Source organism: Ambystoma mexicanum, chromosome 2p (assembly GCF_040938575.1).
Source record: "Ambystoma mexicanum isolate Mex_15411 chromosome 2p, UKY_AmexF1_1, whole genome shotgun sequence".
Taxonomy (NCBI): Eukaryota; Metazoa; Chordata; class Amphibia; order Caudata; family Ambystomatidae; genus Ambystoma; species Ambystoma mexicanum.
Window position 1 is genome coordinate 788330769 of NC_090923.1, and position 13984 is coordinate 788344752.

The following is a 13984-nucleotide window of genomic DNA, read 5'->3' on the forward strand; positions in this document are numbered from 1 at the left end:
TTGGATGCCGTCCCTGGGGGAACGGGACCAGAGCACTCTGCCCTGCAGATTTAGGAAGCAACAAAGCATGTAAACATGGGAAAGCCTGCATGCTCACCCCCCCCCCCTCCTCACACACTGCTCACCCCCAAATCATCAGTGCCTTTCGTAACAGGAATTATACTATAAAGGGAGACTTATTCACAGGCAAGGCGGTCAGGTAGCATGGATGAAAAATGACTATGGACTAGGAGTACACTAGTCACCATGGTAACGTTAACCTACTCCTACATCTCAGCACTCTTCTTCCATACCGTTTGGAGTAACTTGAAGGGGGAGATGGCTAGTGCAAACTGAACAATGCCAATTTCTTTTGCAGATTAATTTAACCACATTTCTATGATCTTTTAAAATACACCATTCCTAGTAATAAGGTTAAGACATGGGTTTTTCTGTAAATCAGCCAAAATGTGTCTTACTGGTCAATTTCTTTTTACTGTAATGGCTGAGATTTTTCCACAATTTGCCTTTAGGTATTGGTTGATACAAGACATCTGTATGGTTTAGGGATTTACAAGAGTAAGGTTAGAGCCTTTATTTTCTCTGAAAATAGGATTAATACTTCAAAGACGTATTGGTTCATTTAGTATTGATTTAGAAAGGGAGGTAGACCATCCTTATCTACCCTGAAGGAGAATATGAATATCCAAAACGCATAGGATCGGATGTAGAGAGACATTTGATCTGTGTCCTGAGAACAATTGTGGACTTTAACTGGTATTATCGTTCATCTCTATGCTGTCACTACACATTTTTGTAAATAGAAATTTCTTGAATGAATTTGTATCCCTCTATTGAAAAAAAGAGTCATGAGCCGAATGTTCATTAAAAAATAAGACAGTAAAAGAAAAGGTACGCTATTTACGGTTTCTTGAGTAATTTTTAGAAACAAAGATTTTTCTGAAACCTAAAAGGTTACTTTACACTTTAATATTTGAATTTCTTTGAATTCCTTTTGAAGACATTGAAGTTAAGGAAGGAAGATGCGATAATCGTGCCATTTGGGTTTCTCATCTTTTTTAAATGAACATTTGCTTTCTGTATATTAACTATTTGTCCACTAACCTAGGACTTTACCCAAGGCACCAGAAGTGTTCATAAGGATGGCGCCTATTTTTTCTGTATCTTTTTTAATTTATGCTAAAATTCGCTGTGCACCCTCACATTTTTTCAAAAGCTGCCATTCGCTCATAAGCTGAAATCTTGACAGTATGCTTGCAAAACACGTGTGCCAGAGACCAAGTGGCGGCTTTGCAAATTTCCTTGTGGGGGACGTACCTCCAAAATGCAACAGAAGCTGCATTGGCAACGCTCGAAAGGGCTGAATGCCTTTGGAGGTCGAACGATCCAGTGCCTTGAAAGCTTCCAAAAAGCATGCAAAAAGCATGCAACCAGCCATTTACCTACAGTGGATTTGGGTGTCAGTTCCTGGGTAAAACCCCCCTGCAAGTGCCTGTTTGAAGACCTGACTTGTTCTGCATGTTCAAGTTAAAACCTGAGTGCCTTTACAACATCCAAATTATGCAGAGCCCTTTCCGATTGCCTAAAGGATCTGGGAGAAATACTGGGAGAGTTATCTCCTGGATGAGGTGCAATTCCATCACTAACTTAGGGAAGAATGAAAGGGTATGTCGTGACACTTTCTCTGTGAAATTGGATAAAGGGACCCTTGCAACAGAGGACTTGCAGCCCCACAATATTGCTGCCCAAAACGCCACAAGGAATGCAGTCGTCTTGGAAACAAAGCTGAAAACTGAATGCCATAGGCCTTAAAAGCTTTTTCATAAAACAATAAAACCACATTGTGGCCCATTGTGGCCTAAGTTTTTAAGTCACCCGAGTTACACTGAGCACCAATAGTCGACAGATTGGAGCAACATGAGTGACAATTACTGATTAAGAGAGTTTATAGACAAAGGAAAGAATGTCATGTAAACCTTGCCCATTTACTGCAGTATGACCTTCTTGTAGAATCCTTGCATGCTATTTTCAGAACTGACATTCTCCTGTGAAAGACCGCGATGCTTACAGATTAAGCCCTCCAGAACTAAAGAGCAAACACAAGTGATTGAGGGGACGGGTGGAGAATCTCCGCCATTTGCCGGTTGAGAAAATGCATTACCAACATGAGCAGAGAGACGCAATGCCACTTCCAGTAGGTTTGAAAACCAATCCATTGTGGACCAGTACAGAACTACAAGGAACATTCTACAATTCTGTGACTGTCTAATCTTGTGCATTACTTTGCTCGAAAATAGAATGTAAGGCGAAGAACAAAGACAAACTCTCCCTTCCACTGAAGTAGGAATAGTTTTCCAAGGGGCTGTGGTCCCTTGCCTACGTTTGATGCATAGAGGGCATTGAGAATTCTGTGCAGTCACAAAGAGGCCAAAGCATGGGAGAGCCCTTATATTGGGAAGATTCCTGCTAGAATATGTGTTGGGTTTCAAATTCTGTGGGGCATTTGACATCCTGCTGAGAGCATTTGGCTGCATATTGAGACCCTGGCAGGTTACTGGCTTACATGGAGATCGATTGTGACAAGGATTTTATATATTAGCTATGGTGTTTTCAGGCATTGGTTGGGACTTCATGGTTAACTTTCAATCCATATCAAACCATGCCTGGATCTGATGAAGATGTCTCAAGGGCTTTCATCATCAGCTCCATCAGAAGGCGGGCGAGCTGGTGGTGGCAAAGGTAAGGACTGTCCCCATATGTGTGAGGGATGAGGTAACAGCCAAGTTGCACAAACTGGAAAAGAAGGGAATTATTGAGCAGGAGGAGACTTCCTAGTGAGTTTCACCCATTGCGGTGGCACCGAAACCCAATGAACAGATCTGTTTGTGTGTGGATTTCAGAGGACTAAATCGTAATGTTGCGATGGACTGGTACCCCTTACCGGACATAGGAGAGATGGTCAGTTTGGTGGCAGGAGCTGACGTTTTTCAGTACCATCCCCAACACCCAAGTCCACTCCACTCCCTACCCGAAAGCTCAGTGATCTGCTCCTCAATGTTTCCTCCTCTGGTTGCTTGTAGACTCCTTGCTGCCAGTTGCCCGCTCTCACCGGTTAGCTCCCACTCCCTTTTTCCCCTGTTCCCTCACTTTGTTCTTCCCCTTATGATTGTAAAGCGCATCATTGCTTCCCGAAGCCAAGTCTGTGCTCAATAAATGCCATCATAATAATAATAATACCCTTGACCTTGCTTCTGAATACCACCAGATTAGGCAACTGCCAAGCTCGTGAGATCTCTCAACATTTGTAACTTAAGATGTACATATAGATTCAAGAACATGCCATTTGCGTTGGTGTCAGCTGCAGATTCTTTCAGAGAGTCATGCACACGTTGTTTAGGGATGTCGAAGGGGTGGTTTGTTTCCAGGTGATATTCTAGTCTTGGGAAGAATTGAACAAGAAAATGTGTTGAGACAGGGCAGAGTTCTGCGAAAGAAATTGGAGGCAGGGTTGATGCGAAGGAGGAGCGTAACATAAGGGTCAAGTCCATAGAGTATCTAGGTCACACCTTGAGTGGGGTGGATCCCAGGAAGGGGTTTGGTATGCGCCATAGAAGATTTGAGAAATCCAAGTATTGATAGAATGTGCTGTCATTTTTAGGATTAGTGGAATATTATTCCAAGATTGTGAGAAATGTTGCTGATAGTTAAGTAAGAAGGGTGAGGAGTATAACTAGACAGAGGTGTGCAAGTCTGAATTGAATGACAAAGGGCTATTCCTTCAGCACCTGCATTGGCTCATTTCGATACGCAATATGGCACCTGGATAATGACTGAAACCAGTGAGGCGTGTCTTTGAGCTGTGCTCTTTGTTAGGGAGAATTCTCATAAATGTGCCAATTCCCTTCACCTTAGCGACCCCCAGCAACTTTGCTGGATTTTGAGAACTTGATTTATTTACCTGGACAGAGTGTGAGCCTTTTTTGCCCACTCCCTCATGTATTTTGCTGTGTGTTTTACACTTGTGTTCTTTGATTATGGAGTTTTAGACAACTGCATAGGCATCATCTTTTCATGTGTGTCACACAGCACCCTCAGTGCAGTGACACAGGGAAGCCTTTCAGGCTGTCCCAAGGTACTATACTTTCTCTGGGATAAACTACTGTTTCCCAGAGAAAGTGAAGTGAAATTGACTTTAAAAGTCTTTTCGAAATTCCTACAACCAGAACACACTATCTTACAATAGAGTGCTGGAGGGGTTACTTAGTATCCCCCATGTCTAGAAACTTATGTAGCAGTCAAATGCTAATGTCGAAATGGCTGGTGGCAGTGGTTTTACAACAAACTACCACAATTTTTCCAGACCGCGAACACCGTTAGCGTTAAATGGTGGGAGTCATGTTTTTCAAGATGTCGTCTGAGCCTCCTTTGTTTAAACAGGTCCCGGTCTTCTTTTTTCGCCATTTCTTTTTGGAAAGGTCCTTCTAGAGTTTTTCTCTGCGCACCAAACCAGGTTTGGTCCCTTTGTTCCTACACCTTTGGCAGGTATCAGGACTGAAGACCGCCTCCGCACCTGAGTGTCTGGGGTGGGCAGGAAGTGAGGGAGGTGCCCGAAACTCCCTGTGCTTAGTCTCCTAGCAGACCCGAATGCACTCTGGCGTGATTGGCTGGCTGACTGTCCGGCCAGGACAGCTGCCCTGCCGGGTGAGTGGCAGCTACTTTGGAAAGAATGGGAGAAAACGGTTTAAAAGGCGAGTCTCTTGACTTGGAAGGCAGAGTTGACCACTGGAACGAAAGAACCAAAGATGAGCTGGAAGAGGACGGCTGCTGCAACTCCTGGGCCGTTGGTTTGCTCGGTGAAGCCTTGCTGCAGGTTCGAATCGCCAAGTTCATCTCGACAGAGAAGCCCTTCAAGGACGACATCTCCCTTTGAGTTGGTGGGACCTATTAACTCGTAAGCCACCTCGTAAGCTACCATTCTCGGAGCTGGTTGCATTTTCCTCAGAGTGCTGCAAGAAACCAAATAGCCAGGGAGAAGGACACCAGTTTGTGTGCTTCACTACAGCTACCGGAATCAAAGATGACTTGCTTTTGACAGCTTTTTGACCAGTCCCGTGCATTGCAGGAGTCCCCCGACATCCTCCCTCTTGTCCCCATGACTGAGGCTCAGGAACAGCGAGATCTGCAGGAACTGCCAGGAACAGAAGTCTTCAGCTGTATCTTTTTCTTCAACATAAGGTACTGTGAAAACCCGACCGAGAGAACTTACCTCTCACTGCGAAAGTGCGTGAAACTTTGGCAACTTGCAGGCCTAGTCAGCTTGTGACCCAACATATGAATCTTTCTTCTATGAACTACTTCTGAGAACCGTGGCGAATACTTTTCCGTTTAACTACCAGAACCATTTTTACCTATACAAAACTCTAGCCTGTTGGCCTACCTATTGCATTGAATCAACTCCTCTGGTGAACTCAAACTATTTGCACTGTTTAAGAGTAACTGTAATATTCATTTTATTAACTTATCCCTTTTTGCTCCTACTTCAAATGCTCTGAATGACATTTTGCTCCTCCTTCAACGTAGTTTAAATGTCACAGAAGCAGATAGTGTGAAGTACTGTAGTATATTTTTGTGTGATATTGATTGCCTCCTTTTAGTGAATGTTTTCTAACTGACTGTGTAAAAGATTAATAAGTGTTTTTACCAAGAAACCTTGAATACAAGTGTCTATATGAATACTTGTGATTTTAGACCTCTGTGTAAAACCCTTACAGCTCACATTCCCTCTGGACATATGTCTGGCTGCACAACTCGCTACCAAAAACTGTGTGGTACAGATTTATTTGAGAGGTTGGTTTTGCTTAAACCTGTAGTCATAGTTGTGTGTAGTGGTCACAGAGGGTACTGCATGCAAACTTTGCCTAACACTCTTACAAAGGCAGGTTGGTGTAGACAGAGTGGTAGCATTTGCCTTGAGAGGTTTAAGAGGAGCTGAATTGTGATCCCCCAGTTATCGATAAGGAAGCGCTCAGTGTAGTGTGGGCAAAAAATACATTCAAAGATTTTCTTTGGAGCCATATAATTTACCCTTTTACTGATCACTAACTGTTGATTGGCGTTTTAACAACTCATGGACTGGAAGGGATATCTCGGAGCATCATGAGTTGGGTCACCTCACCACAAGGACAAGATTATACCATTTAACATGTGGAGGATAAGGAGAACATAGTGGCATACTTCTTGTTCCGAGCAAGGTGATGTGGAGAACAGGTAGAAGGTGATGGAGTGGAGAATTTGGAATAACAGGTCTATGTGGTATGTGGGGGAGTGACCAATAAGCAAGAGCGAGACAAGGCAGTGGAACAGAATGTGCAGCTAAGGGATGTTGTCAGTGGAGAGGAGTCAGGATGGGACAGGCAAGTGGATTGTCCAGGACTCCAGCAGTAAAGTTAACGATGAATTAAGCATAGAGGAAGGTTTCCTCTGCAAGGGAGGTAGAGTAGTACCTCCTTAGGGTATAAGCAAAAATGACTCGATGTCTCTCATGAAAGAAATCTAGGCATGTCAACGGTAGGCATTCAGTGCGACTATTGTTGGTCTGGAATGGATTTGAATGTTGGAAAAAAATTGTCAATGAATGCAGTGTGTGTCGTGATGCTGATGAGATGTTGAGTAACAGGATCCGTCCATTAAAGCCGCTGGAATTTGGCAGCTTAGCTTGGGAGTTTGTGGCATTGAATATACTAGGTCCTCTGATGGTGAAACGGGGTGCAATTAAGTATCTTCTAGTACTAATGGTGCTGAGAAGGAGGAAGCCACAGTGCAGTGCTGCCCCGGCTTTGGGATGTGCAAGGTTTGTGGAATGGGACGAAGCGAACAGAAAGGGTGAATGAGGAGTTGAAAAACAAATTAAGGTGAGGTAAAATCTTCAGAAGAATATTAAAAGGAGTGATTTTCAGGAAGGGGAAAAGTGAAAAAAGGCAGGAACGTCAGTAAAGGACTCAGTAGGTTTTGGGTCCCACAAAAGATCTAAGTATATGATAATGTTGTAGTCATGGATGATGGGAGGATATGGAATAAAAGTAAGCTTGCCAAAGTGAAGGCTTGTAAGGGATAAGTGGAAGGAGTTGGTTGGAACCTCATGGATAACTCATTATGTCAAAAAAAAGCAATTAGATTGAACACTAATGTTAAAAAGAGGTTTATTTAAGTTCGGTATTATCATCAGTCCTGGTGTCAGAGGCTTCTAGCGAATAGCCCATAAAGACATTGCATTTTTTCAGACTGTGCAACCATAATTCAATCAATACCACGCACTGTGTGGGAACTTCCAAAAATGATAATGCATTTCCAAAAATTTCAAATTGATTTCAAATTGATTTCTTATTTTTTTTTTTACACAAAAAATAGCATTTTATCACGCAATAATCATTCAAAATATTTTTCGGGAACATTAAAAGTACAATAACTTTTCAATAAATCAAAGAAGACATATATTACTCACTGTAATCATATTTCTGGTGCTTGCATCTGCTTAGATTCACATGCTGTGCATCTGACATCTAGTGGTAATCGCAGAGCATTGCATCTTTTTTTCGATGATCGATAAGGCACGTCGACCTGGGCTTGTCTGTAATACTATCCCTACCGTGACGTGTATTGTACCCATGAGCTATCACGTGTCGAGGTCCCCCCAGTTGTTTTTGTTCTGTATTGAGGGAGCTTGAAGAGAATCTGTGAGTGAGCACAGAAGAAAATAAGGTGTACGATTTCTATGTTCCTTCAACTCCAAGAGGGGAGGAAGGAAGGCGCATGCGAGTGCAAGCAGATACAAGCACTAGAAATACGATTGTAGTGAGTAATGTATGTGTTCTGATGCTTGTGACTCTGCATAGAATCACATGCTGTGCATACACTAGCGTGCAATACCAGGAGATGGTGGTGGGATGCAAGAAGGAATAGCAGCAAAGAAATGTCTTACCACTTGACCCACCTGAGAATCCATTTTAGAATGTCTATGTAAGCAGTACTGTTGTGTAAAGGTGTGACCTCCAGGTAACTGTTTTGCAAATAGAATTGAGAGGAACATTTGCAATGAAAGCTATAGTAGCTCCGTTGCCTCGAATAGAATGTGCTCTAGGCGTAAATGGTAAATCTCTCAGAGTAACAACTACATACATTTAACAATCTATCTGGAGCATGATGACCTAGAGGAAGGGTCCCCTCCTCTACCAGCGGCAACAGAGACAAAGAATTGATCCTGTCATGGTGCTTGCCCCCAGACATCAGGAGCAGACCAGCCTGCCCCAGGCACCAGCACCTATGGGGACCTTTAAGGCCCCAAAAGGTTGCCTCAAGACTTCCTGGACTCTGTCCTGGCGCCGTTGGTGCCAGGCTCATAATGTTCTTTCAAGTAAGGCAGGTTGCAGGGGAAGAGGAATCACATTCAGCCCAGTCTGAGTCATGCTGGAGGGACTACTTTACCTGGGACTACTTGTATATGGTGTGGTTGGAGGGACTACTTCACTTGGGACTACTTGTATGAGGCTATACAAACAACACCCTAAGAACAGAACACGATTCGCGTTATTCTGCACTCCTGCAGCGTAACGCTCACCGTGTCTGCTAGCTTCAGTCAACCCGGTCTTCAGCCACGCCCATCCTGAATTTCACGAACCATCGCTTGTGGAGAAAGAAAGGAGGAGAGAGAGAAAACAAGAACAAGACAGCAGTTAAGTTCTTACCTGACGCTCCATCTTCAGTTGCTCTGGAGCCGCTGCCGAACAGTAAAGAAACATCAGGTTAGTCGCGCAGAGGAAAAAGGCCACATTAAAGACATTTCAACATTACGCAGCGCTAATACTCACCCGAAGGCTGCACACTCTTGCGATCCATCGAGACACCATCACGCGATCGCTGCTCGAGTCACCGCACCTGCAGAACAGAAAAGGAACAGCAGGTTAGTCGCACAGAGGGACAAATACCATATTTTAGACATTGTCACTTCACGCTAGAGTTGAAACTCACCTCTGGAATTCTGCTCATCATTGTGGAGGGGAGACACTTCATCGGGTGCATCAAAAAACGCATCTGCAAAGAAACAAGTACAGTAGTGAGGATTTTGGCAACTTGAACTCAAAGCAATCTATACCAAGAAACTATTGGCAGAAAGACTTACCTACAGAGTCACAGTTGTTCAGGGCTCTACAGCAACCTGTAGGATCAGTGATGTAACTAGATCCTATGAACAGCAACGCACCCCTGCATACAGTCGCAGGACAAGAGTCTGCCATTCATAACTCTAAGGTGAAACATAGAGGGGTGCACACAAGCAGGTCACGGGAGGTGGGAGCCGGTCCTCCTCCTTATGGCTAGATAATATTTTGTTTCAACATTTCAGGCAAGTCTTCATTTGTGACGGAAGGGTAAAACAGAGAGGGCACATGCAGCCATTGACCACTCTGCTTCCTGTGACGCTGGTTGAGACAGTCGCCGCCCAGCTTCGTTCGGCGCCCCAGTGGACACAGGGTGAGCATAACAGATCTGTCTTTCTGAGAGGTTTTGTCTTATTAAAGGTAACACATCACTGCTCTCCTAACATATGGTGTATGGGGGCTTCTCTCAGCCGAGTTAGTGGGATGCTGAAAGAAAGTTGGAAGTTCATTGGAATGGTTTATATGGAACTTGGAAATGAATTTAGGTAAAAAACGTAGGTGTGTGCACAAAACTACGTTGTCTTTATGAATAGTAAAAATGGGTCTTGAACTGAGAGAGCCTGCAGTTTACCAACTCTCCTAATGGAAGTACTAGCTAGCAGAAAAGCAGTCTTATAGGTGAGATCCTTAAGACTAGCTTTGTGAATTGGCTCAAAATGTGGGTCCATAAGCTTAGTAAGGATAACATTCAACTCCAATCCAGGAGTTGGATTTAGGTGGGTGAAGTCTTTTCACTCCTCCCTTGAAAGCCTCGATTACTTAGTAAGGATAACATTCAACTCCAATCCAGGAGTTGGATTTAGGTGGGTGAAGTCTTTTCACTCCTCCCTTGAAAGCCTCAATTACAGGGAATTTCCACCAGGAAACCTTGCTTTGAGAGGTGGTGTAAGCCGGAAGGGCAGCAAGGTGGACCTTAAGTTAGAAACTAGTCCTGGGTCTAAGAGGTGAGTTAGATAAAGGACTATGGGCCTCATTACGACTCAGGCGGCAAGGGGTTTACGCCGGCGTAAACAGCGCCGACCCTTACCGCCTGAGTACGAGGTCCCTTAGCGCCATGGCGGATTTAACACCTGCTTTTAGCAGGTGTTAAAATCCATGGCGCTAAGGGACCATGGAGTTAATTACGCCACCGTAATTTACGGTGGCGTAATTAACGCCTTCCCCACTCCCATTATGCCCTATGGGGCAAAAATGGGGAAGGGTAAATGGGGATTGGGGACTTACCGGCCCGGCAACCTCGGAATGGGGAGGTAAGTCCGCCAACCACCATGGCGTAAACCTAGTTTACGCCATGGTGGTAAAGTCACGGCCCAGGCGGTAACTTACCGCCTGGGTCGTAATGAGGCCCAATGTGTGTGGGTGAATAGTCAATTGGGTTGATGTACCAAATGACAAAGTGTTTCCACTTACTGGAATAACAGTGCCTGCTATAGATTTCCATGTCTCTCTAAGAATGCCATACACCACTGAGGCAGCAGGAGATGCCCAAACACTATGACCTCAGGAGCCATGCTGCTAAATTGAGAGTAAGGGTGTAGTGTTGTCCCTTGATCCTGGGACAGCAAGTTGTAAGGCCAAGGCAGCTTCACCGGAGGGCAAGTTACACTCTCATGAGATGTGAGAAGCACGGTTGACAAGCCCTCATTGGTGCCATCAGGATTAGTGCAACCTGTTCCTGGTGCATTTCGTGAATTATCCTGTTGGGGGGGATGGGGGATGTAGGCAAATCTCCCTGGCAATTTGATCCAGAGACCATTCGCATTTGACATCTTTTGGGGGTACCTGGATACATAATCAAGGCATTGTGTGTTCTCCAGTGTTGCAAAGAGGTTGATGTGTCGATGTCCCCATTCTGCAAAGACATTGTGCAAAATGTGTTTTTGCCAGTGCCACTCATGTTCAACGGGTATATGCACGTCTCTGCTGAGCACATCTGCAAGAAGATTGTGTTCCCCTGGAACGTGTTGTGACGGGAGGAACATGTGTTTTAGTGCACGTTTCCAAATGCTCTGTGGAAGTTTGGACATCCCTGGCGAGTGAGTACCTTCCTGTTTATTTACATAATGCATGGCCGTGATGCTGTCTCTAAGGACTAGTACGGTATTCCCTTGCAGTTGTGTCTGAATGACTTTCAGGGCCTTGAATACAGCAAGTAGCTTGAACAGGTTGATGTGTATGTTCACTACTGTTTGTGACCATGTGCCATGCGCTGTCTGGTGTAGAAGATGAGCTTCACACCCTGACAGGGATGCGCCTGTGGCGAGAGTGGCCTCTACTGCAGGGGTGGTGAATGATTGTCCTTCGACCACCACTGCAGGGACAGGAGGAGGGCTTTCGAGACAATCACTAGATCGTCCCACTGACCGCTTGCTTGACACCACTGGCTCGAGAGCCACTCCTGCAAAGGACTCATGCGCTGACTGGCGTGTGGAACCAGGAAAATGCAGGATGTCATCATTCCTAATAGCCTCATGGCTTTCTGTACAGTTATTCGACGACCCACTACATACGGAGGGATCTGAACAACATGTTTTGAACCCTCTCGTTGTTTCACTTGGCTGGGGACAAGACCATTTCTTCTTATTGTTGGAGAACCCCAGTTGAAAAAGTAGGTCTATAGTATTTTGGGTGTTCACCAGACACGCTTGATGTATCTCTAGTTATGAGGCAGTCTAGATAAGGGTACACTAGAACAGACCGTCTGCGCAGGTGAGCTGCCGTTACTGCCAGTGCCAGTACCTTGGTAAAACCCTTGAGCCTGAGGCAATCCGAAGGGGAGTACTTTGAATTGATAGTGAGTGATCTCTATCTGGAACTTTAATTCCTGTGCACTGGTAACATTGAAATATGAAAGTATGCATCTTTCATATCCAGGTGGGCATGTAATCCCTGTGCTTCAGCAGAGGAATTAACTCTTGCAGAGTTGTCATCCTGCACCTCTGAGGCTTGACATACTTGTTTGCAGGGGGCAGGTCTAAGACAAGGCTGTATGGTTGGATCCTTTTTGGGTACAAGGAAGTACATTGAATAGATACCCTCGTTTAACTGATGATCTGGGAGGAGTTTGATTGCTCCCTTTCGCAGCAGGGCTTCCATTTCTTTAAAGGACGACGAGATGGTCTGGAGACAGTCTTTTTTTCGACAGATGATAGAGGTGTTTGAAGAAGCTTGATGCAAAAACCTTCGCCTATAGTCTTGAGCACCCACTTGTCTGAAGTGATCCACTCCCATGCATCAGCAAAGCATATATTCCAACCTCCTATTTGACATGCATGGGAGGGAACTCAAACTGGAGAGTAATTTCCTGGCAGGGGAGCCTCTATCGGCTGCATTCCTACCCCTTTTCTTTGCCACACCGAAATCCCTGCTGTACAGTGGTCTGATAAGCACTGGAATCTCCTTGGCCAGAGTACCAGGGTTATCTGCCTGTACTGTAGGAACCCTGAGCAGTTAGAGAGCAGGATTGCCCACAAAAGGAGCAGCAGGTATTAAAAACCCAGCGTTGCACATACGGCCTGCTAGAGATTTGGTTGAGAGACTATTGTCTCATGCTCTTTCTTTGACGTCTAGAGAGTGGCGCCCACTGCTTTGCCAAAGAGAGCAGACTGCTCAATGGGTTTATTGAGGAGTGAGGGATGCGTCTCGGGTATAAACCCAGAATTTCTTAGCCAAGCATGGCGTTTTAAAAGAGTTCCCTCTGCTAACATTCTGCCAGCTGCCTCTGCAGAGTCAAGCATGTTCTTTAAGATATTTTGCATGACCTGATGTCCTTTCTACACAATCGCAAGTAGTTGTGATTTTGTTGGTTCAGGAACATTTTGAAGTTCATCCTGTATCAGGCCCCACTGGACAAAATTGAGGCTGGCAAGCAGAGTGGTATTATTGGCAATGCGGGTTCTATGGGCTGCAGAAGAAGTAATTCTCTTGCGCAAGGTATAGAGTTTCTTACAGTCTTTATTAGGAGAAGCCTTGGATGAAGACAGGGGAACACCTCCCCATTTTCTAGTTGTGGTGACCACCAAGTAGTCTGCAATGGAGTGTCCCCGAATATAAAGTGGGCACCGGCAGAAACATCTCAAAGCGCAGATTCGGCGCTTGAGTAAAGGAGGACATAAGTAAAGATGGGGCAATGCGCTTCTTAATGGAGTTGAGAAGGGGTATAGCCTGGCTGACCGGAACGTTCGTTATCTTTGAGGATGTCTTCCACAAAGTCTGAGTCAGGCTCCACTTCTTGAGTGACAATTTGAAAAGGGTCCGGTGCCTTCGGAAGGATGTTATTGAAGAGCAGCTTGTCTTCAATAGGGGAAGAATTCCGGACTGGGTAACAGGAGGGGCATCCCCAAAAATGTTATCAGGCTCTGCCTTACGAGCAGGTGTAGTGGGCCAGTTCCCTATATCATCTGCATTAAGCCACACGTTTGGGTCGTAAGAAATGGGGTCCTGGAATCGATCATCATGATCCGGATCATAGAACATGTATGATCATACTGATCATCTGGAAACATTTCTTCAGAGGGATCAGGTAGTTTCAGACCAGGAGAGGCAGGGTAGCCACGGGGAATCGAAGCCTAGGAGACTTGTAGAACCTAGGGCTCTCCTCAAAGGAATGAGACCTTCTAAGAATCTCATCAAATTTTGTTGCAAAACCAATAATTCAGCGACCTTGTCCACCTTTCCCTAGTACAGGAGCTAGTGACTGGTGTTTCTTCAAGTGGAAAAACAAACTCTGCCTGAATAGGGCCATTGGGTCCCTGTAAGGACTGTGATAATGG

General features: G+C 44.9%; 1 protein-coding gene across 1 annotated transcript in view; it reads right to left on the reverse strand.

The window, feature by feature from the left end:
• Window positions 1–13984, reverse strand: part of RAB4B (RAB4B, member RAS oncogene family) — a 612075-nt gene that overhangs the window by 33943 nt on the left and 564148 nt on the right. The gene's annotated exons all lie outside the window — the stretch shown is intronic.